The sequence below is a fragment of the Haematobia irritans genome, chromosome 2, assembly GCF_050003625.1.
Source record: "Haematobia irritans isolate KBUSLIRL chromosome 2, ASM5000362v1, whole genome shotgun sequence".
In the NCBI taxonomy this organism is placed as follows: Eukaryota; Metazoa; Arthropoda; class Insecta; order Diptera; family Muscidae; genus Haematobia; species Haematobia irritans.
Window position 1 is genome coordinate 226,124 of NC_134398.1, and position 27,904 is coordinate 254,027.

Here is a 27,904-nt window from a genome sequence, read left to right on the forward strand (position 1 = left end):
TGCTTTATTTTATAAAAATTAAACAAAAATTGACTTCATTTTGTTCCACACTTTTTCATATATTCCCAGCAAAAAATTTTGGAGGGTGTTCTAAAGGCAAAACTTTAAAATAACTTCCAGAAACAAAAAAGTAAAAAAAATAAACACTCGAGTCGAACATTTTCAAAAATCGTCAACTCATAACTACGTGTCTTAAAATCGTCACACGCTAAATTAACCATTAAAAATCGTCAAAATGACTAAAAATCGTCAGAGTTGGCACCGCTGCTTCCAGTAAAAATTTGAGATAATTATAAAAAATTATCGCGTTCTCGAACAGAGCTAATATATGGTTTGTGGTTAAATAATTTATTATTATTATTTTATAGTTTATCAACCTTGATGTATTAGCGTAGCTAGACAATTTCCTAGGTGGGTCCTATAGCCCCCTAGCTAAAAATTAATAGACTGAAGTTGTAGGTTCAATTAATGCTTTATTTTATAAAAATTAAACAAAAATTGACTTCATTTTGTTCCACACTTTTTCATATATTCCCAGCAAAAAATTTTGGAGGGTGTTCTAAAGGCAAAACTTTAAAATAACTTCCAGAAACAAAAAAGTAAAAAAAATAAACACTCGAGTCGAACATTTTCAAAAATCGTCAACTCATAACTACGTGTCTTAAAATCGTCACACGCTAAATTAACCATTAAAAATCGTCAAAATGACTAAAAATCGTCAGAGTTGGCACCGCTGCTTCCAGTAAAAATTTGAGATAATTATAAAAAATTATCGCGTTCTCGAACAGAGCTAATATATGGTTTGTGGTTAAATAATTTATTATTATTATTTTATAGTTTATCAACCTTGATGTATTAGCGTAGCTAGACAATTTCCTAGGTGGGTCCTATAGCCCCCTAGCTAAAAATTAATAGACTGAAGTTGTAGGTTCAATTAATGCTTTATTTTATAAAAATTAAACAAAAATTGACTTCATTTTGTTCCACACTTTTTCATATATTCCCAGCAAAAAATTTTGGAGGGTGTTCTAAAGGCAAAACTTTAAAATAACTTCCAGAAACAGGGTAAGAATTAACCATATGGTACAAATTATTACAATTTTGCCGCAAAAATGGTCAATCCATTCTAGAAAAATCGAAAATTTTTGAAAATATTCGAGGTCAAACGTTTCAGACAAGCGTTAGAATGTATTAAAAATCATAAAAAATTTATAAACATTTTATGTTTCGGATCACACCTTAAGAAGTGATTTCAGTGCAACGGCAGTTGGAATGGTGGACATCCGTCCAATAACAAGCCCATTTTAAATGCATCGCTTCTGCGCCAATTTTGCACCACTTCTGGAAAATTCGATTCAATTGCTTTAGTATTTGACGAACACATTTTTCTCTCATACATATTCTGTGCAATATTTCTTCGACAGTAGCTTAGAATTCAACTCTAAAATGTCTTTTCACTAAAAAACGTCTCATATGGAATGAAATTAACTTCTCGTTACAACAAAAAGCGGTATATATGGCCCTATTAAGAACATATCTGGTATATGCCAAAGTGTAAAGATGGGTCCTGTCTTCTTTTCCACCAAAACTCTAAGTTTGAAGTGAAACAAGTATATACGGCCGTAAGTTCGGCCAGGCCGAATCTTATGTACCCTCCACCATGGATTGCGTAGGAACTTCTACTAAAGGCTGTCATCCACAATCGAATTACTTGGGTTGCGATAACACTTGCCGATGGCAAGGTATCGTAAAACTTTTTAACTCTGTCTTCTAAATTGTAAGTTAGCCCATACGGGGTATATATTAAACAAAAAAGGCCGATTAAATACGTATATAATATAGTTTGACAAAATTTTCTATAGAAATGAAAACTTGACAAAATTTTCTATAGAAATAAAATTTTGACAAAATTTTCTATAGAAATAAAAATTTGACAAAATTTTCTATAGAAATAAAATGTTGACAAAATTTTCTATGGAAGTAAAATGTTGACAAAATTTTGTATAGAAATAAAACGTTGACAAAATTTTCTACAGAAATAAATTTTTTTCAAAATTTTCTATAAAAATAAAATTTTGACAAAACTTTCTATGGAAATAAAATTTTGACAAACATTTCTATAGAAATAAACGTTTGACAAAACTTTCTATAGAAATGAAATTTTGACACAACTTTCTATAGTAATAAAATTTGACAAAATTTTCTATGGAAATAAAGTTTTGGTAGATTATTTTTGGCGATATGGACCAATTTTTGTGTAATAAGTCATCGGCTATATATAACTAAAGACCGATATTGACCAATTTTTACATGGCTGTTAGAGGCCATATATTGACAAAATGTACCAAATTTCAACCGCATCGGATGACTTTTGCTATATATAATTATGGACCAATATGGACCAATTTTTGCATGGTTGTTAGATACCATATACTAACACCATGTACCAAATTTCAACTGGATCGGATGAATTTCGCTCCTCCAAGAGGCTCCTGAGGTCAAATCTGGGGATCGGTTTATATGGGAGCTATATATAATTATGAACCGATATGGACCAATTTTTGCATGGTTGTTAGAGACCGTATACTAACATCAGGTACCACATTTCAACCGGATCGGATGAATTTTGCCCCTCCAAGAGGCTCCGGAGGTCAAATCTGGGGATCGGTTTATATGGGGGCTATATATAATTATGGACCGATATGGACCAATTTTTGCATGGTTGTTAGAGACCGTATACTAACATCAGGTACCACATTTCAACCGGATCGGATGAATTTTTCCCCTCCAAGAGGCTCCGGAGGTCAAATCTTGGGATCGGTTTATATGGGGGCTATATAATTATGGACCGACATGGACCAATTTTTGCATGGGTGTTAGAGACCGTATACTAAGACCACGTACTAAATTTCAACCGGATCGGATGAATTTTGCTCCTCCAAGAGGCTCCGGAGGTCAAATCTGGGGATCGGTTTATATGGGAGCCATATATATTTATGGACCGATATGGACCAATTTTTGCATGGTTGTTAGAGGCCGTATACTTACACCAGGTACCAAATTTCAACCGGATCGGATGAATTTTGCTGCTCCGGGAGGCTCCCCAAGCCAAATTTGGGGATCGGTTTATATGGGGGCTATACGTAAACGTGGTCCGATATGGCCGATTTTCAATACCATCCGACCTACATCAATAACAACTACTTGTGCCAAGTTTCAAGTCGATAGCTTGTTTCGATCGGAAGTTAGCGTGATTTCCACAGACGGACGGACAGCCGGACAGACGGACAGACAGACGGACGGACGGACGGACATGCTTAGATCGACTCAGAATTTCACCACGACCCAGAATATATATACTTTATGGGGTCTTAGAGCAATATTTCGATGTGTTACAAACGGAATGACAAAGTTAATATACCCCCATCCTATGGTGGAGGGTATAAAAATATTTGACGACTCATAATTTTGATAATATTTTTCCAAAATTTGGATGGAAATTGAATTAAAGCATTGAGTGCGTAGAATTTCCACAGAAAAAACATTTTCAGCTCGAAAAACGAACATAGTACCCCTTTAAACAGACAAACAAAACCTGAACAGTTATCCAGAACAAATTCAAAAATTATTTCAAATAACTATATTCTTACGACATGTTTGAATGCATTCTTTTCAAGGGTAGTCTTCATACCCCAACTCGGGTGGTCGAGTTTTGCAGCTTCAGATAATATATAAGCTCTTATTTATAATAAACTTTTCAATGTGTGTATTGTTAATTGAACATGTGCAATTAACAATGCACACATAGAAACGAGTCTTCAAAAAGCAGCAGTCGGTGTCTGCTGTTATAAATTGTAAACCAATGGTGCAGCGTACAACAATTCGTAAAATTATTAGCAGATTTAAGTTCTAAATGCAATTATCGATATTAATATATTTACAAAAACATTTATTAACAAGTATATACGGCCTGAGTTCGGCCATGCCGAATCTTTTGTACGCTCCACCATGGATTACGCAGAAAATTCTACTAAAGGCTGTCGATTTAATTAGGTTGTCATAGTCCTTTAAATCTATTTATTAATTTTCGGATTTGAAAACGAATTTAGGTACAATTGTAGTTACACGCAAAAAAGGAATATGATCCCCTCAAACATGTTTCAATAGCAAAATGTTATTTTTGAATGGTGATCATGTTATTTTCTCGGAAACTATATATCTGATTTCGGCAAGAATGTTATATTTGGCGAGAAAACAAACATGTTACATGGTCTCCGTCCAAAAATAACATTTTTCTCTTGAAATCTGTTTGAGGTGATCATATTCCTTCTCTGTGTGTATTGGCCTACTATTGCCAGTTGGATTTCACATAACCCTATGAAAATCGGCCATACATATAAATCTAAATCGCCGTGGTTGGTCGTCCGCACGTTGTAACTAAATCCGTTTTCATATTAGGGATTATTAAAAAATAGTTTAAATCAAATCTAAGAATTCTGTAAGTATTTTTTTACTACGTTTTTTATGTTTTATACAAGTATGTGACGTTTTCGACGTTTAAAAGTTTTGCTACTCGGTGGAGGGTATACAATTGATCTCTGGTGGAGGGTATAAAATTTTATGCAGACAAAAATTCAGTACACTCGTACACAGAACAAACAATTTTTCGTTTAAACAAATTCTGAAAATATATAACATATGTCTGAATATTTTTACAGAAGCGATTTTTTAACCCTTTCGACCCTAAAGTTGCCTGTGGGCAACGTTTTGTGTTTTGAGACTCACTGTCAGCGTTGTTTTTGTTTTTGTTCATAAAACTGTAACGGTATCGAAAGCTACAAGTGTTTTCTTCAAGTTGAATGAAGAATCAGCTAATTTGGTTGTCAATTAGCAAAAAAATTTTCATTAATACGCACGTACCTCAAGAAAAAAATATTTGCGAATTTAAAAAGAAGTTTTTATACACCCAGAAAAAAGTGCCTTCGAAACTAAAGGAAAAATTCTTCATCAATATAGTTTATCCATTTTATTTCCATTAAGGTAAATTTTTGTGAGAAATAATAAAATTTACTTGTTTCAGTAAAAAAATCCTAAACTGAAAGCAGTTAGGAATAGTTCATTAACTAGAATAAGGCATGGAATTTTACTAATACTGTTTTCTTCGCTGGGTATAAGAATTTACTACTGCACAAGAAAATTTTATTCACCGATAACAAAGCATTCGTAAAAATAAATAAAATCCGAACTAATACCAAGTTTCCTCAAAATTAGTAAAATTTCTTATAAAATGATAATTGCGACTTCCTTTATAATAGAAAGTTTTTCATACATACGAACCACACTTGGCATAGAAAAATATTTTAGTTCATTCGTACTAAGAAGTATTCAATCCTTTCAAATCTTAAGGAAACACACTTGTTAGAATATAGGAAATTTTCCTATATTTCTATTGTCTACCTGTAATCGATACCTGTCATCGTAATCGATGTGTTTGCGCGTGGGTGTAATCGATATGTTTGCGCGTGGGTTGTTTTTTTTTTAGTTGGAATCGCGTTGTTGTGGTATACGGAGAGATTGTTAAAAAATAATATGGTAAAATAATATAATAAGTAACAAATAAAATATATAAAATAATTATTATTTTAAATTAGTGAGAAAAATGTTCGTTTTTTGAAAATAAATCTATCAATGTTCGTGATGGTGTATAAAGAAAGAAAACACCAGCAGAATAACAACCCTTTCATTTGTCTTCATTTTGGAATCTTCAATTATCAGGTAATCTTCAGTGACGCTAACCTTTTGTAACAAAAATGGTTTATGATTTTTTATATTTGTAGGTATTGAAATTGTAAAAGGAGGACAAAATCGTTACGCAGCAACTTATTATAAGTGAAAGGTACAAGAAGAAGAAAAAATGCGTTTTGCAGTTGATGACATTACATGGAAATTGGAAATAGTGGAATAATAAACTAATATTTCAAGGCCAGTCGATGCTGTTGATTCTTAATAAATATATTCAATATATTAATAAAACATGTCTTTTATTGAAGATAAAATTGCTTATATAAATAAATAAAATTTTGTATTTAAAAACGAAGGTAAGCAGTTCTAATTATGAAGTAAAAGTTTTACCACAAATATGTAAGATTTGTCCAAATGAATGAAAAAATTTCAATAAACTCATTCCATATATGCATTCAAATCAGTTAAATTTTTTCATTCTGTAGCATAGTGGTAAATAAATATAGGAAAATGTTAACTAATATATGGAATGCATTATACCTAATTTCTACGAAAATCACATCGTTCAAACAAATAAAAATGTCTTTGGCGCTATACGAAGTTCAACTTTCTTCACAGTAAGTTCATTTTAACTTAAAGAAGGGGTCACTTTTTTCTGGGTGTACATGTGACTTTTTTCAAAAATTACAACTAAAATGTTGAAAGTTTTTATTAAATCTATTGTAGTACATATCAAATAAAATATTTCTGGAAGTCAAATCTTAGAATTGCAAAACAGCAACAGATGGGAAATTTTTAAAATTGAAAAGTTGCCTGTGGGCAACTTTGGGCAATTGTGGTAGTAAAATTACATATTTTTGAACATAAGACCTGGAGAAAAAAAGTTTGAAAAACAATGATTTTTAAAAAATTTTGAACTTCAATTGGGATGTCCCAGTGACGAGAAATGCGGCGATGATGTGGAAAACATATCTGCAGTGCAGTGGGGAATTTGGAAGGAATCGTAAAAAGGGAGGAAGGAGGAAGGCCGAATCTTTTGTACGCTCCACCATGGATTACGCAGAAAATTCTACTAAAGGCTGTCGATTTAATTGGGTTGTCATAGTCCTTTAAATCTATTTATTAATTTTCGGATTTGAAAACGAATTTAGGTACAATTGTAGTTACACGCAAAAAAGGAATATGATCCCCTCAAACATGTTTCAATAGCAAAATGTTATTTTTGAATGGTGATCATGTTATTTTCTCGGAAACTATATATCTGATTTCGGCAAGAATGTTATATTTGGCGAGAAAACAAACATGTTACATGGTCTCCGTCCAAAAATAACATTTTTCTCTTGAAATCTGTTTGAGGTGATCATATTCCTTCTCTGTGTGTATTGGCCTACTATTGCCAGTTGGATTTCACATAACCCTATGAAAATCGGCCATACATATAAATCTAAATCGCCGTGGTTGGTCGTCCGCACGTTGTAACTAAATCCGTTTTCATATTAGGGATTATTAAAAAATAGTTTAAATCAAATCTAAGAATTCTGTAAGTATTTTTTTACTACGTTTTTTATGTTTTATACAAGTATGTGACGTTTTCGACGTTTAAAAGTTTTGCTACTCGGTGGAGGGTATACAATTGATCTCTGGTGGAGGGTATAAAATTTTATGCAGACAAAAATTCAGTACACTCGTACACAGAACAAACAATTTTTCGTTTAAACAAATTCTGAAAATATATAACATATGTCTGAATATTTTTACAGAAGCGATTTTTTAACCCTTTCGACCCTAAAGTTGCCTGTGGGCAACTTTTTGTGTTTTGAGACTCACTGTCAGCGTTGTTTTTGTTTTTGTTCATAAAACTGTAACGGTATCGAAAGCTACAAGTGTTTTCTTCAAGTTGAATGAAGAATCAGCTAATTTGGTTGTCAATTAGCAAAAAAATTTTCATTAATACGCACGTACCTCAAGAAAAAAATATTTGCGAATTTAAAAAGAAGTTTTTATACACCCAGAAAAAAGTGCCTTCGAAACTAAAGGAAAAATTCTTCATCAATATAGTTTATCCATTTTATTTCCATTAAGGTAAATTTTTGTGAGAAATAATAAAATTTACTTGTTTCAGTAAAAAAATCCTAAACTGAAAGCAGTTAGGAATAGTTCATTAACTAGAATAAGGCATGGAATTTTACTAATACTGTTTTCTTCGCTGGGTATAAGAATTTACTACTGCACAAGAAAATTTTATTCACCGATAACAAAGCATTCGTAAAAATAAATAAAATCCGAACTAATACCAAGTTTCCTCAAAATTAGTAAAATTTCTTATAAAATGATAATTGCGACTTCCTTTATAATAGAAAGTTTTTCATACATACGAACAACACTTGGCATAGAAAAATATTTTAGTTCATTCGTACTAAGAAGTATTCAATCCTTTCAAATCTTAAGGAAACACACTTGTTAGAATATAGGAAATTTTCCTATATTTCTATTGTCTACCTGTAATCGATACCTGTCATCGTAATCGATGTGTTTGCGCGTGGGTGTAATCGATATGTTTGCGCGTGGGTTGTTTTTTTTTTAGTTGGAATCGCGTTGTTGTGGTATACGGAGAGATTGTTAAAAAATAATATGGTAAAATAATATAATAAGTAACAAATAAAATATATAAAATAATTATTATTTTAAATTAGTGAGAAAAATGTTCGTTTTTTGAAAATAAATCTATCAATGTTCGTGATGGTGTATAAAGAAAGAAAACACCAGCAGAATAACAACCCTTTCATTTGTCTTCATTTTGGAATCTTCAATTATCAGGTAATCTTCAGTGACGCTAACCTTTTGTAACAAAAATGGTTTATGATTTTTTATATTTGTAGGTATTGACATTGTAAAAGGAGGACAAAATCGTTACGCAGCAACTTATTATAAGTGAAAGGTACAAGAAGAAGAAAAAATGCGTTTTGCAGTTGATGACATTACATGGAAATTGGAAATAGTGGAATAATAAACTAATATTTCAAGGCCAGTCGATGCTGTTGATTCTTAATAAATATATTCAATATATTAATAAAACATGTCTTTTATTGAAGATAAAATTGCTTATATAAATAAATAAAATTTTGTATTTAAAAACGAAGGTAAGCAGTTCTAATTATGAAGTAAAAGTTTTACCACAAATATGTAAGATTTGTCCAAATGAATGAAAAAATTTCAATAAACTCATTCCATATATGCATTCAAATCAGTTAAATTTTTTCATTCTGTAGCATAGTGGTAAATAAATATAGGAAAATGTTAACTAATATATGGAATGCATTATACCTAATTTCTACGAAAATCACATCGTTCAAACAAATAAAAATGTCTTTGGCGCTATACGAAGTTCAACTTTCTTCACAGTAAGTTCATTTTAACTTAAAGAAGGGGTCACTTTTTTCTGGGTGTACATGTGACTTTTTTCAAAAATTACAACTAAAATGTTGAAAGTTTTTATTAAATCTATTGTAGTACATATCAAATAAAATATTTCTGGAAGTCAAATCTTAGAATTGCAAAACAGCAACAGATGGGAAATTTTTAAAATTGAAAAGTTGCCTGTGGGCAACTTTGGGCAATTGTGGTAGTAAAATTACATATTTTTGAACATAAGACCTGGAGAAAAAAAGTTTGAAAAACAATGATTTTTAAAAAATTTTGAACTTCAATTGGGATGTCCCAGTGACGAGAAATGCGGCGATGATGTGGAAAACATATCTGCAGTGCAGTGGGGAATTTGGAAGGAATCGTAAAAAGGGAGGAAGGCACTTCTTGGCAACATACTAGTGGATTAGCACGAATATTGACGCTTTATAATACTTTGGTTTTTTACATCGCCAGTTAAATTGACATGGATTAAAAACAAAAAAAAACAAAACATTTTCGTGAGTCACGCGTGATTCACGCGAAGCCGTGAATGAAATTTAAACGAAATCTCGTGAATGAAATTTAAACGAAACCTCGTGAATGTGCGTGAACGGGATTAAAGAAAAATGTGTGGCGCGTGAGTAAAAATCAAATTGTGTTCGTGATTGTGAGTGAGTAAACTTTCTCCGAAATCACGCTCCCGATAAAAATATACTTTCACGATCCAACCCACGCTCAAGATTCACGTTAACAATAAAATTCATATTCACGATAAAATTCGCACTCACGGTAAAACAGACACAAAAAGTCACAATCACGAACAAATTCACGTTCACGATTAAATTCAAGCTCACCGATTTTAATCACCTTTACATATTTAATCACGCTTAAGATTTCAATAGCGTGAGTCACGATAAATTTCGTTGATTACCAGAATTTTATTGAGCCACGAAAATTGTCGTGTTCCGAAAATATTCGTGACTTACGAGATATGTCGTGAATTACGAAAATTGTCGTGAATCGTGCGAAAGCATGAGACATAAACATTGTTCATGTGTGAGCGTGTGCGAGTATGACTTTTCATTTCGTGACCGTGAATTCCTACCCACATGGCATGCGTGAGTACAAATATTTCTTCGTGAATGTGTTTGAGCGTGATTGAAATTCCACTCACGCGCGCATGTAAGTATATATTTACTGTAAAATAACAAAAAACTTAACAAAAATCCAATAAAACGTAATACGTCTATCATTACAAAACAAAATAGTTTGTAGTCACAATTGCCCAAAGTTGCCCACAGGCAACATTCTCTACCGCCTAAACGAATGGGCGTGGCGACCCGAAATTTTGGATAGACGCCAAAAAGTAAAAAAAAAAAATTTAGCGATGCCTATACAAATTCGGGGTCGAAAGGGTTAAGGGTGCAGTTAATTTATGACAACATAATAGTTAACCACAAGAAAAGTTAAACATGATTGTATAATGCTTTTGTTAATGAAATTTCGTTGTCGATAAATTTACATATTCCGTTTTTGTATCTGTGTAAAAATTATATGTTTAGGACTCAAATTTTTAGTACATTATTTTTAAAAGCAAATATATGATATTCGTAAACTAGTGTAACATGTTTGGGACATATATGTATGTTAATATGTTAGAACATATAATGTCTCTGGATGCAAACGTATAGCAATTTGTGTGGATAAAAGAGCTTGTATCATCAAACTCTAAAATTTGAAATGTTTAAGTCTAAACATTATTGAATTTATCTTAAAAACAGATATACTTAGGGTGAAACATACTATGTTTGCACAAATTCTGAAAATATATATGCTTGAAACATGCGCTATTCTGTTTTTGTATTTTATAAATTTAATTTGTAAAATATATTTTCAATAAATAAATAATATATGCTTGAAGCAGAATATATTTGAGGGTATATGTTACAGATACGATTTTTGTTTGAAGGTATAGACTTTTGTGAAAACATATCAACACCCAAAGAAATTTGTTAGTAGGGACAGCAGAAAAGTATGCTAAAACAGCAGAAAGTCTGCTGAAACAAACAAAATGTTTGCTGATCGTATTTAGAAGCTTGTAAGAATATATTACAGTGCAAAAATATACCAAAAACTACTTTTGGTTCTTAAATATGCTTTGGGGAAAAAATTATAACCTAAAAATTTTATAAATTGTTGTTCATTTGGCCCTAAAGTACAAAAATATAACAGCAGACATCGACTGCTGTTTTTAGCAGACTTTTTTCTATGAGTGAATGATTAACATAAATAGAAATGAGGTTATATTTTACACAATCTTTTTTTGGAAATAATATGGCAATTTTCAATATGACTCATGTATTATTCTCATGAAAATTTCAAAATTGTTTGATCTTACTAAATATTTTTTTTTTTATATTTTCAGTTTTCACGTATATAACATTTTCTCCCACGTAAGTATTGAATTAAAATCAAAAATACCTATTGTTATATTTATACATGATATTGCAAAGTTTTGTAAGTATTATCGATGATGCTTGTTTTTCGAAGCCCACATCAACTTTTATGTATTGTGTTTACAAATATGAACTTTAACTCAATGTGGTGGACTATTTCCGTCAAAGCAAGTATCGAACACTGCACCGATTAGGGTGATTGATGGTTCATCAATGGATGAAATGCACTGTGATTTTGGAATAAAACTTATTTTTTACTGCAAAACTAAACAAACATTTGTGATACCGTTGACCAAACGTTTTTTCATTAGAATCTATTTGTAGACATTATTTAGCATGTCCGCCTTGCAAACAAAGGGTCATGGGTTCAATACCAGTTTCGACGGAACAATTTTTCAGTGGTTGATTATCCTCTCTCAGTAATGCTGCCGACATTTCTGGGCGTTTCACACTACTTTAAGTGGTTTCACCGTAATGTGAGACGCCGTTCGGACTCGCATATCTCCTCATTTTCTTTAAGAGCAAATAAACTCGAATTTACACTGAAAAAAAAACAGTGAACACACCAGGAAGAATACTTTCGGTTAATTTTAGAAAATTTTGAATATTTTTAGAAAATTTTAACTAAACAGTATTAAAAACGCTTGTATCATCAACATAAGTAAATATTTTTCGACAAATTCAAGAAACATCAATAATTTTTTCACTTGGTAAAGAAAATTTTGAAGTTTGAAGGAAAAAAATTGGAGTTCAAAATTGCAAGAATGTCTTTACTGACATAGGAAGTTCATGATGGACGCATTTGTAGTAAAATTTACAAATTTAAAGAAATAATGAACTATTTTGAGATAAATACGAATTTAGTAAATCTTTATGCTTAATTTGCGTATAATATTTCCCGTTTTTTAGTTCATTTAACTAACGTACGCAAAAAAATATTAGAGTAAAGGAAACTTTCTCCAAACATAATAATTCCATGAACTAAAATAAAGCTAAATTGGCTTTAGTGAAACAGAGAGTGTGAAAAGCGTTGCAATCTGTCTTTTTTATTTGTTTTTAAAGAAATTTTTTACCGTCAAAAGAAAACTTTGTCTAAAATTTCGTTCCTCCGAAAAGAAAACTATTCCTTCAGTGTAGACATATCTATACGTAACCGATAAAAAACTCTTTTGCCTGCAAAAAAGTAAAAAAAATGTAATGGTTAGAAACAACAGGTAAATGATTTTCACGACCATCTAATGGTTTCTATCCTACACCCAGAAAAAAGTGCCTTCGAAACTAAAGGAAAAAATGTTCATCAATTTAGTTTAGCCATTTTATTTCCATTAAGTTAAATTTTTGTGTGAAATAATAAAATTTACTTGTTTCAATAAAAAATCCTAAACTGAAAGCAGTTAGGAATAGTTCATTAACTAGAATAGGGCATGGAATTTTACTAATAGTGTTTCCTTCGCTGGGTATAAGAATTTACTACTGAACAAGAAAATTTTATTCACTGATAACAAAGCATTCGTAAAAACAAACACAAAACGAACTAAAACCAGTTTCCTCAAATTTAGTAAAATTTCTTATAAAATGATAATTCCGACTTCCTTTATTATAGAAAGCTTATCATACATACGAATAACACTTGGCATAGAAAAATATTTTAGTTCATACGTACTAAGAAGTATTCAATCCTTTTAAAACTTAAGGAAACACACTTGTTAGAAAAAGTGTGTATAGGAAAATTTCCTATATTTCTTTTATCTACCTGTAATCGATACCTGTCATTGATGTAATCGATATGTTTGCGCGTGGGTTGTTTTTTTAGTTGGAATCGTGTTGTTATGGTATACGGAGAGATTGTTAAAAATAATGTAATAAATAACAAATAAAATTTATAAAATATTTGTTATATTAAATTAGTGAGGAATTTTTCGTTTTTTTTTAATTATTAAACATAAACAAAAAACAAGACGTCTATCAATGTTCGTGATGGTGTATAAAGAAAGAAGACACCAGAAGAATAACAACCCCTTCATTGGTCTTCATTTTGGAATCTTCAATTATCAGGTAATATTCAATGACGCTAACCTTTTGTAAAAAAATTGGTTTATGATTTTTTATATTTGTAGGTATTGAAATTGTAAAAGGAGGACAAAATCGTTAGGCAGCAACTTATTAAAAGTGGAAGGAACAATAAGAAGAAAAAATGCGTTTTACAGTTGATAACCTTACATGGAAATTGGAAATAGTGAAGAAACTAATATTTTAAGGCCAGTCGATGCTGTTGATTCTTAATAAATATATTCAATATATTAATAAAACATATCTTTTATTGAAGAAAACTTGATCATATAAAAACTAAAATTGTATTTAAAAACGAAGATAAGCAGTTCTAATTTTGAAGTAAAAGGCTTACCACTAATATGTAAGATTTGTCCAAATGAATGAAAAAAGTTCAATAAAATCATTCCATATATGAATTCAATTCAGTTAAATTTTTTCATTCGGTAGTATAGTGGTACATAAATATAGGAAAATGTTAACTAATATATGGAATGTATTCTATCTAATTTCTACGAAAATCACATCGTTCAAACAAATAAAAATGTCTTTGGCGCTATACGAAGTTCAACTTTTTTCACAATGAGCTTATTTCAACTTAAAGAAGGGGTCACTTTTTTCTGATTGACACTATCATTTTCGTGATAGAAGACATTTCAATTAAAAAATTAATTGGATCAATTAATTTCGTGATTGAATCTGAAAACAATTATTTTGTGCGTGGGGCTAATATAAATATAGACCGATATGGACCAATTTTTGCATGGTTATTAGAGAACATATAAACACCATGTATCATATCAAATCGACTTATATGGAGGCATCGACTGAAGTTATAAATTTTGGCAGTGACCAAGAGTCAGGCCCAATTAGTCGACCTGTAGACGGGTCGACAGATGGCGACACTTTGGCAAGTCGAACCTTTTCTAAGGTAACGACATCAAAAGGAGGTAATCCCTCACGAAAGAGATTCAAAGAACGCAGAAATGCTTTGTTTATCCTAAAGAAATTAGGATCTGCCGACCCAAGCACGTTGTCGGCTAAGCAAAGTGATTCCTTAAAATGGGCTCAAGGAATTCTTGAAGCTGGCAAAAGGGAGCGATCACCGGATGAACTGCCATCCTCTAAACGGGATCAAAGATCGTTTGCCTCAGTTGCAAAAGACAGCCTTGTGATGACTATCATTAATAAATAAAAATGTCTTTGGCGCTGAACGAAGTTCAACTTTTTTCACAATGAGTTTATTTTAACTTAAAGAAGGGGTCACTTTTTTCTGATTGACACTATCATTTTCGTGATAGAAGATTTTTCAATAAAAAAATTAATTGGATCAATTAATTTCGTGATTGAATCTGAAAACAATTATTTTGTGCGTGGGGCTAATATAAATATAGACCGATATGGACCAATTTTTGCATGGTTATTAGAGAACATATAAACACCATGTACCAAATCAAATCGACTTATATGGAGGCATCGACTGAAGTTATAAATTTTGGCAGTGACCAAGAGTCAAGCCCAATTAGTCGACCTGTAGACGGGTCGAGAGGTGGCGACACTTTGGCAAGTCGAACCTTTTCTAAGGTAACGACATCAAAAGGAGGTAATCCCTCACAAAAGAGATTCAAAGAGCGCAGAAATGCTTTGTTTATCCTAAAGAAATTAGGATCTGCCAACCCAAGCACGTTGTCGGCTAAGCAAAGTGATTCCTTAAAATGGGCTCAAGGAATTCTTGAAGCTGGCAAAGGGAGCGATCACCGGATGAACTGCCATCCTCTAAACGGGATCAAAGATCGTTTGCCTCAGTTGCAAAAGACAGCCTTGTGATGACTATCATTAATAAAGGAGCATTGGACGGTATGGTTTCAAAACAAAAATGGGGGGAAATTGAGAACGCGATGTCTGGTGTCTACTCAGAGTTGCGAAAAAAGTTTCCCGGACCAAGTCCTCGACGGAAAGATGCTGGATGGTATCAAGGACGATATAAGTTAATAGCATTTGCGGACCAGAGGTCTATGGATTGATTTAAAACTGCTTTGATGCTAATTGGTGTAGCTTGGGAAGGAGCCGCTTTGGAGTTAGTCGATAGAAAAGACATACCGGCTAAACCTAGAGCACATGCATGGATACCTGCAAATCCTCATGATCCTGAGTCAATACTAAACAGACTAAAGGAATGTAACCCAGATCTTCCAATCGCCAATTGGAAGGTTGGTCGTTCGGATGAGGTGGATGGACCAAGACGACATGCGGTGTTTATATTGAACATTGAGTCGCTGCCACATCTAGCCCAGACCCAAGGACGTGTAAGTTATGGCTTTCATGATATTCATATGAAGATATACAAAAGCGATCAGCCAAAGAATTCCGAAAAGAGTCAGAAGAAGAAAAATCTTGCGAAGCCGAAGGAGACATAAAAACTGCAGACATTGACGAACATCGTATGCGGGAAGTCCCTACAGGCTCAAACCTCGCCAAAGCTGAACCGCGGGTTGTTGCGAGTCACCGAGATCTGTGAAGAGGAAGCCCTTGATGACTCAATTGAAACGGCTGATGTGACGGTGGTTGAAAATTTGGATGGTTCTACGGTTCCTCCAGATAAATCTTCACCACTGTAAGGCCGCTTGTGCTGCCTTAAAAGTTCTCCTGATGAAAGGAGACATAGATATAGTTCTTATTCAAGAACCGTACTTATATAAGAACAAGATCTGTGAATTAAGCACGCCGGGTTTCAAACTTTTGCATAATACCGGTAAAGATATAAGTCGAGCATAATTGCTAAAAACGAACTAAACTTGTTTCTGCTTCCTTCATTGAGCAATGCAGACACTGTCGTAGCCAGTCTAGAGATGATAATGATAAGATATCTGAGTGGCAATTTTTGAGGGAACATAGCTTCTCAGATCATCGCTACATCAGTTTCAGATTGGCTGTTCGTACTTCAAAGACCATATTTCCACCAAATATTAGGAAAGCTGATTGGAATAGGTATAGAGAATCGTTCGATATGATGATACCGGAAATACAAGAGACAAATATGAGCACTGTGCAAGATATCGAACACGCAGTGGAGAGGATTACTAAGGCCTTCAACATCTCACTGAAAGCTTCATGCCCTAGAGGGAAGCCAAGGGGGAAAAATCGACCACCATGGTGGTCTACGGAGTTAAGTAATATGAGGAAATCCTGCAGGCAGCTCTTTAACAAAGCAAAGTCCACCAGAGCTCCTGAGGATTGGGACGCTTACAAAAAGAGGATACAAGCGAGAACTGAGAAAGGCTCAGCATAACTCTTGGAATGTTTACTGCAGCAGTATTGAGAATACGTCCGAGGCTTCCAGACTACGGAAGGTACTAGCATCCACATTAGCGTAGCTAGACAATTTTCCTAGGGGGGGCTATAGCCCCCCTAGCTAAAAATTTATAGACTGAACTTATAGGTTCAATTATTGTTTTATTTCATAAAAAAGAATACAAAAATAGACATCGAAATAATATATAATAAAGCAACTAAAAGTAGTTCCACACTTTTCCCAGCAAAAAAATTGGGATTTGTTTTAAAGGCACAACTTTAGAAGCACTTCCAAAAATGTACTCACAAAGAAGTTAATTATATTAACTACACAGGAAGTTTTTTACTTCAGTTTTTTTCATATTTTAATTTTTTGTTTTCTTTTTTTAAATAGTTAAAAAAAAAGAGTAAAAATAAATAAAATGGTACAAATTATTCAAATTTTGCCACAAAAATGCTAAATACATTATAGAAAAATCGATAATTTTTGAAAATATTCAAACAAGCGTTAGAATGCATTAAAAATCATAAAAAATATAAAAATTTTTATAATTTAATGTTTCTTGAAGCTCGAGGTCTTTATAAATATTTATATAATTCTAACAAAAGTTCGACCAAAAATCAAAAAAAAAAACGAATAAATAAAAATTATTTATTTGGGAAAATATCACACAACGATATGGATCACACCGTAAGAAGTGATGCAAATTTATTGCAACGGCTGTTGAAACGGCGGACATTCGTTCTATGACGAGTTCCTATTACATCGCTTTTCCGCCAATTTTGCACCACTTCCGGACCCAAAAAGAACATTTTCACTTCTTTTTTGGCGACGCTTTTTTGCAGCATTATTAAGATATTACTTTATGAAAGAAAGCTTTACAGCCTGTTTATGTATGTGGAATGAGCTCTGTGGATCGACTAAAATGGAAACAAACAGCTGAATTTACAACCAAAAAACAGCTGTTTCTATGCATTTCAGTCGATCGATTGAACTCATTCGACATACAGAAACAGGCTGTTAGTTATTCAACTAAACCATAAGTTCAATCACAGCTCTATTTCATAAATATCAGACTTCAAACATTTCCATCGCCAACTGCTACCACAACCCAAGTAATTCGATTGTGCATGAAAGTCTTTAGCGGAACTTTGTGCGGTTGTATATACTTGTTTAATTTTTATAAAAATGTAAAATCGTAAATAGGTTTTCAAATTCTGGGGGGGGGCTAAATTTTTTCTGGGGGGTCTAAGCCCCCTCCCCAGAGGCCTTCCTACGCTTATGAGCATCCACTAACTCCACATCGGAGGGCAATTGGACAATGTCCAGTGAGGTGAACCTGGAGGTACTATTGGACACACATTTTCCTGGAAATCAGACGGTTGAACCATGTTCTGGCGGTGCACAGTGGCTCAGCGGTCATTTCCTATCAAGGAAATTGTATCGGAATTTAGAATAAAATGGACGTTAAATAGCTTTGGGCCATTCCGGGGGTCTGATGGAATTAGCAGTGACTGAAAGAATTATCCCCCGGTTTGCGGTGATATATAAAGGATGTATAAACTTAGCATATATTCCAGAAAAGTGGAGGGAAACAAAAGTCGTTTTCATACCTAAAGCGGGAAAAGCCTCTCATTCGAGTGCGAAGGATTTCCGACCAATCAGCTTATCCTCATTCCTACTTAAGACTCTGGAGAGGATGATAGACATTTATCTTAGAACTAGCGTCGATTCAAGTTTGCTCTCAAAACGACAACATGCATACTCGAAGGACAGGTCTACTGAGACCGCTTTGCATGAACTAGTCAGCTTTATTGAAAGCTCACTTTTTGTCAATGAATACTATTTGTCAATACAATGAATCGTGGCGTTTCTAGACATCGAGGGGGCATTCAATAACGCCAATCCGAGCTCTATATTAACTGGACTGGCAACTCTTAATGTTGATCCAGGTATACTTAGGCTGCTAGACGAACTGCTAATGAGGAGACGTATTTCGGCCACACTAGGACAAGCAAACATACAAATGTATGTGAACAGAGGCACTCCCCAAGGAGGAGTTCTATCGCCTCTTCTTTGGAATGTTGCTATAAATAACCTTCTGGTTTCCCTAGAAAAAGAAAGGATAAAGGTGGTGGCATACGCAGACGATGTGGCTCTATCCACATCCACAATCAGAGATGTTATACAGAGAGCTCGCCGGATGACTGAGAAATGGGCGAAAGAGGCTAGTCTTGGAGTAAATCCTGCAAAGACAGAATTAGTCATGTACTGCAAAGATCGCAAAACTACCACGGTTAAGCCGGTATATCCTTAGAGGGTATTGAAATTCCCTTTAGTGAGTGTGCAAAATACCTTGGTGTTAGTCATGACAGGAAGCTGAACTTAATATTGAAGAGAAAACGAGAAAAGCCACGGTAGCTTTGTACTCGTGCAAAAAGGCAATAGGAAACAAGTATATAAGGCCGTAAGTTCGGCCAGGCCGAATCTTATGTACCCTCCACCATGGATTGCGTAGGAACTTCTACTAAAGGCTGTCATCCACAATCGAATTACTTGGGTTGCGATAACACTTGCCGATGGCAAGGTATCGTAAAACTTTTTAACTCTGTCTTCTAAATTGTAAGTTAGCCCATACGGGGTATATATTAAACAAAAAAGGCCGATTAAATACGTATATAATATAGTTTGACAAAATTTTCTATAGAAATGAAAACTTGACAAAATTTTCTATAGAAATAAAATTTTGACAAAATTTTCTATAGAAATAAAAATTTGACAAAATTTTCTATAGAAATAAAATGTTGACAAAATTTTCTATGGAAGTAAAATGTTGACAAAATTTTGTATAGAAATAAAACGTTGACAAAATTTTCTACAGAAATAAATTTTTTTCAAAATTTTCTATAAAAATAAAATTTTGACAAAACTTTCTATGGAAATAAAATTTTGACAAACATTTCTATAGAAATAAACGTTTGACAAAACTTTCTATAGAAATGAAATTTTGACACAACTTTCTATAGTAATAAAATTTGACAAAATTTTCTATGGAAATAAAGTTTTGGTAGATTATTTTTGGCGATATGGACCAATTTTTGTGTAATAAGTCATCGGCTATATATAACTAAAGACCGATATTGACCAATTTTTACATGGCTGTTAGAGGCCATATATTGACAAAATGTACCAAATTTCAACCGCATCGGATGACTTTTGCTATATATAATTATGGACCAATATGGACCAATTTTTGCATGGTTGTTAGATACCATATACTAACACCATGTACCAAATTTCAACTGGATCGGATGAATTTCGCTCCTCCAAGAGGCTCCTGAGGTCAAATCTGGGGATCGGTTTATATGGGAGCTATATATAATTATGAACCGATATGGACCAATTTTTGCATGGTTGTTAGAGGCCGTATACTAACATCAGGTACCAAATTTCAACAGGATCGGATGATTTTTGCCCCTCCAAGAGGCTCCGGAGGTCAAATCTGGGGATCGGTTTATATGGGGGCTATATATAATTATGGACCGATATGGACCAATTTTTGCATGGTTGTTAGAGACCGTATACTAACATCAGGTACCACATTTCAACCGGATCGGATGAATTTTTCCCCTCCAAGAGGCTCCGGAGGTCAAATCTGGGGATCGGTTTATATGGGGGCTATATAATTATGGACCGACATGGACCAATTTTTGCATGGGTGTTAGAGACCGTATACTAAGACCACGTACTAAATTTCAACCGGATCGGATGAATTTTGCTCCTCCAAGAGGCTCCGGAGGTCAAATCTGGGGATCGGTTTATATGGGAGCTATATATAATTATGGACCGATATGGACCAATTTTTGCATGGTTGTTAGAGGCCGTATACTTACACCAGGTACCAAATTTCAACCGGATCGGATGAATTTTGCTGCTCCGGGAGGCTCCCCAAGCCAAATTTGGGGATCGGTTTATATGGGGGCTATACGTAAACGTGGTCCGATATGGCCGATTTTCAATACCATCCGACCTACATCAATAACAACTACTTGTGCCAAGTTTCAAGTCGATAGCTTGTTTCGATCGGAAGTTAGCGTGATTTCCACAGACGGACGGACAGCCGGACAGACGGACAGACAGACGGACGGACGGACGGACATGCTTAGATCGACTCAGAATTTCACCACGACCCAGAATATATATACTTTATGGGGTCTTAGAGCAATATTTCGATGTGTTACAAACGGAATGACAAAGTTAATATACCCCCATCCTATGGTGGAGGGTATAAAAAGTGGGGACTACAACCGAAAATTGTACATTGGCTATACACGGCAGTGGTTAGACCGGCAGTTCAGCAACCGACAGGTTTAGATAAAGTTCAGCGTATGGCGTGCTTGTGTATCTCAGGCGCATTCAGTAAGACAGGAAAAGATTCCCTTAATGTCATGCTGCATCTATTGCCTTTAGACATTTTGGCCAAACAGTCAGCTGCAACAACGGCTGTGCGGTTGCGCGAGCTATCGCTGTGGTCGGAAAAAATGTACGGTCACAGTTCGGCCCTCAAAATAATGCCAGATGTACCTAACGTAGTGGATTACACTCTGGCGAAACCACTTTTCGACAAAAAGTTTAAAACTCTAATTCCCAACAGTGAGGCGTGGTGTACACAGACCCCGGGCTCCAAATTGGATGGACAAATGGGTTTCGGAATATATTCTAAAGATCTGGAACTAAAGATCTGGATCACCGTAGTGTTTTTCAGGCTGAAATATTAGCAATAAGAGAGGTGGCGAATATGCTGAGAAGTAATGTTCCAAAAAATGTTGGCATTAATATATACTCAGACAGTCAACCTACAATAAAATCCTTGGACTCTGTGTTCCTTAACTCGAAAACGGCCATCGACTGCCGCACATCTCTCAACGAGATGGCTGAGCAGTACAATATTCACCTAATATGGGTGCCTGTCCATAGGAACAATCCGGGGAACTGCGAAGCAGATGAGTTAGCAAGGCTAGGAACTACCTTACATATGAGTTAGCAAGGCTAGGAACTACCTTAAATATTCCAGGGGAACTAGAATCTGTTGGTATGTCTTTGTCTACCTGCAAGCTCTTACTGCGTGAGAAGGCTGTCATGATGGCAAATGTTCGATGGGAGAATTGCAAGGGTTGGCACGACACCAAGCAAATATGGCCCTATTTAAACTTGAACCGCACACTAGATATGCTAGTGTTCTCAAGACTTCAGATATCACTTCTGATATCTGCTATAACGGGTCGCTGCCTGATAGGCGAATTTGCAAAAACTATTGGTGCGAAGTATAATGACTGCTGTATGAGCTGTCATGATGCGGAGGAAAAGGAATCAATTAAACACCTCTTGTGTGAGTGTCCTGCATTTTGTGTAAAGGTGGGTATTAAGTTCGAGTTTAGCCGCTAAAATCGTCATTTTTTCACGATTACTTTCCTTTAATAATGCATTTTAAGGAATACAAACTTTGTGAAAATTTGCTTTGGGATATTCCCCATCAAGTTATAATGAAATCTGCAATAAATATGTATAATTTTATGACTTTTTTTACTGATTTAGCGGCTAAACTCGAACTTAATACTCACCTTAAAGAGTTTAGCCGCTAAAATCGCTAAAGTGAAAACTAAATAAGTAAGAAAAATGCATGAAATTATACATATTTGTTGCAAATGTTATTATAACTTGATGGGGAAAAGCCCAAAGCAAATTTTCACAAAGTTTGTATTCCTTAAAATGGATTATTAAAGAAAAGTAATCGTGAAAAAATTGCGATTTTTGCGGCTAAACTCGAACTTAATACCCACCTTAAGGCGTAAGCGAATTGTAGGGGCATATAGCTTTAGATTACTGGCGGACCTGGAAAACGTTAACTTAAGCAGTCTGTTAATGTTTTTGCCACTTTAACCTAACCTATATGGGGGCTAAATATTATTATAAACCGATATAGACCAATTTTTCGTGGTTGTTAGGGGCCATAAACTAACACTACGCACCAAATTTCAACGGGTCGGATGAACTCCTCCCAGAGGGAATCGGTTTATATGGTGACTATATATAATTATGGACCGATATGGATCAATTTTTTTGTGGGGGTCGGTTTATATGGGGCTATATCTAAAAGTGGTCCAATATGCACCATTTGCAATACTATCCGGCCTACATCAATAACAACTACTTGTGCCAAGTTTCATGTCGATAGCTGGTTTCATTCGAAAGTTAGCGTGATTTCAACAAACGGACGACCATCGCTAGATCGACTACCTAAGTGTTTCACCACGACCCAGAATATATTAGTATACTTTATGGAGCCTGAGAAAAATATTTCGATGTGTTACAAACAGAATGACAAAGTTAATCACATATACCCACATCCTATGGTGGAGGGTATAAAAACTCTGCTAATAATAACATTATCATTTTTATAAAACTCTGCTAAAAACTATCTTAAATTGTCTTATTTTCTAAACTGATTTTAACGGAGTCGTTTAAAGGCAAAACTATAATTTAATACACTTTGTATTTGGACTTAAGATGTACATCGATTGGCGGGTCGTTGGGACTTGTTTTATTTGTAGCTCCGCTAGGTTGTAAATTATGTCTTATAAAAATTACACCCTCAAATAAATCTTTGTTTAAGGGTCCAAATAGTTTACTGCAGTTTTTAAGCATTTGTTTGCTTGCAGCAAAATGCCTTAAATGTAATTGTGTTGGAATACAAATAGAACATATGTCTGTGATTTGTTTCAATATTACACTCCAAACATTTATCTATATACAAAATATGTAGGTCGGTAAACAGTCTTAAACGTTTACTCAGTAGCCTACCCTTTTATTTTGTGTAACATAATTAAACTTGCAGTTATACATATCCTTCGATATCTATCTCCGTCGCATCTTTACCCGTTTCCTCTATTCTCTCGCTCTCGCTCTCACTCTCTGACGTTTCTAAACATTTATTATACCCACCACCATAGAATGGTGACGGGGGTATAATAAGTTTGTCATTCCGTTTGTAACAGATCGAAATATCGATTTTCGACTATAAAGGGTGATTTGTTAAGAGCTTGATAACTTTTTAAAAAAAAAAACGCATAAAATTTGCAAAATCTCATCGGTTCTTTATTTGAAACGTTAGATTGGTCCATGACATTTACTTTTTGAAGATAATTTCATTTAAATGTTGACCGCGGCTGCGTCTTAGGTGGTCCATTCGGAAAGTCCAATTTTGGGCAACTTTTTCGAGCATTTCGGCCGGAATAGCCCGAATTTCTTCGGAAATGTTGTCTTCCAAAGCTGGAATAGTTGCTGGCTTATTTCTGTAGACTTTAGACTTGACGTAGCCCCACAAAAAATAGTCTAAAGGCGTCAAATCGCATGATCTTGGTGGCCAACTTACCGGTCCATTTCTTGAGATGAATTGTTCTCCGAAGTTTTCCCTCAAAATGGCCATAGAATCGCGAGCTGTGTGGCATGTAGCGCCATCTTGTTGAAACCACATGTCAACCAAGTTCAGTTCTTCCATTTTTGGCAACAAAAAGTTTGTTAGCATCGAACGATAGCGATCGCCATTCACCGTAACGTTGCGTCCAACAGCATCTTTGAAAAAATACGGTCCAATGATTCCACCAGCGTACAAACCACACCAAACAGTGCATTTTTCGGGATGCATGGGCAGTTCTTGAACGGCTTCTGGTTGCTCTTCACTCCAAATGTGGCAATTTTGCTTATTTACGTAGCCATTCAACCAGAAATGAGCCTCATCGCTGAACAAAATTTGTCGATAAAAAAGCGGATTTTCTGCCAACTTTTCTAGGGCCCATTCACTGAAAATTCGACGTTGTGGCAGATCGTTCGGCTTCAGTTCTTGCACGAGCTGTATTTTATACGGTTTTACACCAAGATCTTTGCGTAAAATCTTCCATGTGGTCGAATAACACAAACCCAATTGCTGCGAACGGCGACGAATCGACATTTCACGGTCTTCAGCAACACTCTCAGAAACAGACGCAATATTCTCTTCTGTACGCACTGTACGCATTCGTGTGGTTGGTTTAATGTCCAATAAAGTAAACTGAGTGCGAAACTTGGTCACAATCGCATTAATTGTTTGCTCACTTGGTCGATTATGTAGACCATAAATCGGACGTAAAGCGCGAAACACATTTCGAACCGAACACTGATTTTGGTAATAAAATTCAATGATTTGCAAGCGTTGCTCGTTAGTAAGTCTATTCATGATGAAATGTCAAAGCATACTGAGCATCTTTCTCTTTGACACCATGTCTGAAATCCCACGTGATCTGTCAAATACTAATGCATGAAAATCCTAACCTCAAAAGAATCACCCTTTATAAAGTATATATATTCTTGATCAGGTGTGCCAAAAATGGTGCCAATGTTTTGGTATGGTCCCCATATAAACCGACCTCCCGATTTGGGGTCTTGGGCTTATAGAAACCGTAGTTTTTATCCAATTTGCCTGAAATTGGAAATCTAGAGGTATTTTAGGACCATAAATAGGCGTGCCGAAAATGGTGAGTATCGGTCCATGTTTTCGTATAGCCCCCATATAGACCGATTTCACGATTTTACTTCTTGGGCTTCTGGAATCCGAAGTTTTTATCCAATTTGCCTGAAATGGGAAATCTGGAGGTATTTTAGGACCATAAAGAGGTGTGCCGAAAATGGTGAGTATCTGTCCATGTTTTGGTATATCCCCCATATAGACCAATCTCCCGATTTTACTTCTTGGACTTATATAAACTGTAGTTTTTATCCAATTTGCCTGAAATTGGAAATCTAGAAGTATTTTATGACAATAAAGGGTGTGCCGAAAAGGGCGTGTATTGGTTTATGTTTTGGTATATCCCCAATAATGATCGATCTCCCGATTTTATTTCTTGGGATTATAAAAACCGTAGTTTTTATCCAATTTGTATGAAATTCGAAATCTAGAATTATTTTTGGATCATAAAGAGATACGCCGAAAATGGTGAGTATCGGTCAGTGTTTTAGTATAGCCCCCATAAGAACGATTTCCCGATTTAACTCCTTGGGTTTCTAGAAACCTAGTTTTTATCCGATTTGCCTGAAATTTCACTTCTTGAGGGTATAGAAGGCGCACCGATCATGAAAATTGCTTGAAACTCAATGTAAAATTTCCAGATTTTACTTCTCGGGTGAAAATCTACAGATTTAAGATTTCAAATCAAGACGTTATTTTATAATTTTCTTGCACACTTACAAGAGATGTTAATGATTCCTCTAAAACAGAAATGGTTCTTACAAATCCAGAATCTGATATAGTCTTCATAGGTAAAATCTTTAAATTTATCGCCTGCTTGATTTGTCCGCAAGCCCCAATGAAATTTCAAAGGAAACCCTAATATTTGATTCATGGTGGTGGGTATTTAAGATTCGGCCTGGCCGAACTTACGGCCGTATATACTTGTTTTTGTAATACATTTCTAAACTGATATATGTTTGCATCCAGCGACATATTTAAGAAAATTTAATGTTCCAAACATAATATGTTCTAACATATGAACATATATGGTCCTAAACATGTTATAATACTTTATGATTGTAAAACTAATGTGCTAAAAATTTTAGTTCGAAACATAAAACTTTTACACCGAAACATACAAAAAACATTACTTTTCATCCGTTTAAGCATTAGTCATCCCATTTATGTGTCAAGAGCTCCACACGGGGATTTTGAAGAACATATTCCAATGATTATCAGCGGCAATTGCTTTATTGTTCTTATTCTTCAAAATCAACAACCATTTTTTTTCAATGAAGGACGACCTTTATGCAAAACTGTGCATACTTAATTACTTCATCCTTAATTTTATTTTAGATTTCAACTACACATACAAAAATCAATCACGAAATTAATTGATCCAATTAATTTTTTAATTGAAATGTCTTCTATAACGAAAATGATAGTATCAATCACAGTTTTAATTGGGCATAAAAAAATACTTGATTAAAACATTAATTGATTTCATTAGAAAATTTCAATTAAATTTTTAATTGTATCACGACGATTGACGCTCAGTCGACCACCCATGCAACGAAAGATGTATGCCTGCATGGGTGGTCAGCACATTACGGTCGGTCAATTCTAGTTGGCTAATAAAATCATAAAATCATATCGAACTATTCAGAAGTTCGTGATTAATGTGTTAATTTAGGTTTCCACCTAAATTTGAAAAAATAAATGAAAGTGTTGGACTATATTGTACATAAAAACTTATTATAAATTACGAGTCACATTATTTTTTTGTTTGCATGAAAATAGTCTAAATTTTTCCCGATACCATACCATTTGTAATAATGGTAAATTTCGTTTGCTACAAAGATGAATTCTTATAGGCTACTGACCTTACTTCTTCCGCATCTCAACTATTTCTTGATTGCCCAAGTCATATACGAATTCATACTTTAGAATTAAGCATGAATGCATCAGTTTTCTATTATTCCCAACAGTTTCGTTTTGTTATCCGTACACGCGTAATTAGGAGCCCTCCTGCAATCGCGTACAAGCTCGTCGTCGCCCTAGTGGTTGGGTATGCTGGCTCAGCTTTAATATTAACAAATATTTAACGATATAACATAACGATGGAACATAAGGTAGCACGCATTGTTATTGACAATGCCGTTAATGTGTTTGGTATTTCCTAGGGTAACTTCCGTTTTGTTGAAATTAGTTCAATTTTATTCCTGTGACAGTTTGGTAGTGAATAGCTGTGTTATTGTGAGCAGGTACAAAGGGCACTGTAGATACCTTATTATTTTGACATATGATTATAGATTCAAGGGAGTTTTGAAAAATGGCATTGATTACGCATCGGATGATGCTCCCTAATCGTACACGACGAACACTCTCAAATCACCCACAAAACAAAGTTGGGGTCTT

At 34.4% G+C, this 27,904-nt stretch overlaps 1 protein-coding gene and 2 long non-coding RNA genes across 5 annotated transcripts in view; all 3 read left to right on the forward strand.

The window, feature by feature from the left end:
• The window catches only part of LOC142223159 (uncharacterized), a 106,010-nt gene that overhangs the window by 25,744 nt on the left and 52,362 nt on the right, over positions 1–27,904 (forward strand). For all 3 annotated transcript variants that reach the window (XM_075292997.1, XM_075292995.1, XM_075292994.1), the window contains exon 2: positions 11,573–11,600. The gene's annotated coding sequence lies outside the window, so the exon portion shown is untranslated. The remainder of the gene's footprint in view (positions 1–11,572; positions 11,601–27,904) is intronic.
• On the forward strand, positions 5,533–6,033 carry LOC142223013 (uncharacterized). Its single transcript, XR_012718485.1, has 3 exons — positions 5,533–5,592; positions 5,652–5,775; positions 5,838–6,033. It is a non-coding gene; the product is annotated as an uncharacterized LOC142223013 (long non-coding RNA).
• LOC142223832 (uncharacterized) lies at positions 8,347–8,817 on the forward strand. Its single transcript, XR_012718920.1, has 2 exons — positions 8,347–8,559; positions 8,622–8,817. It is a non-coding gene; the product is annotated as an uncharacterized LOC142223832 (long non-coding RNA).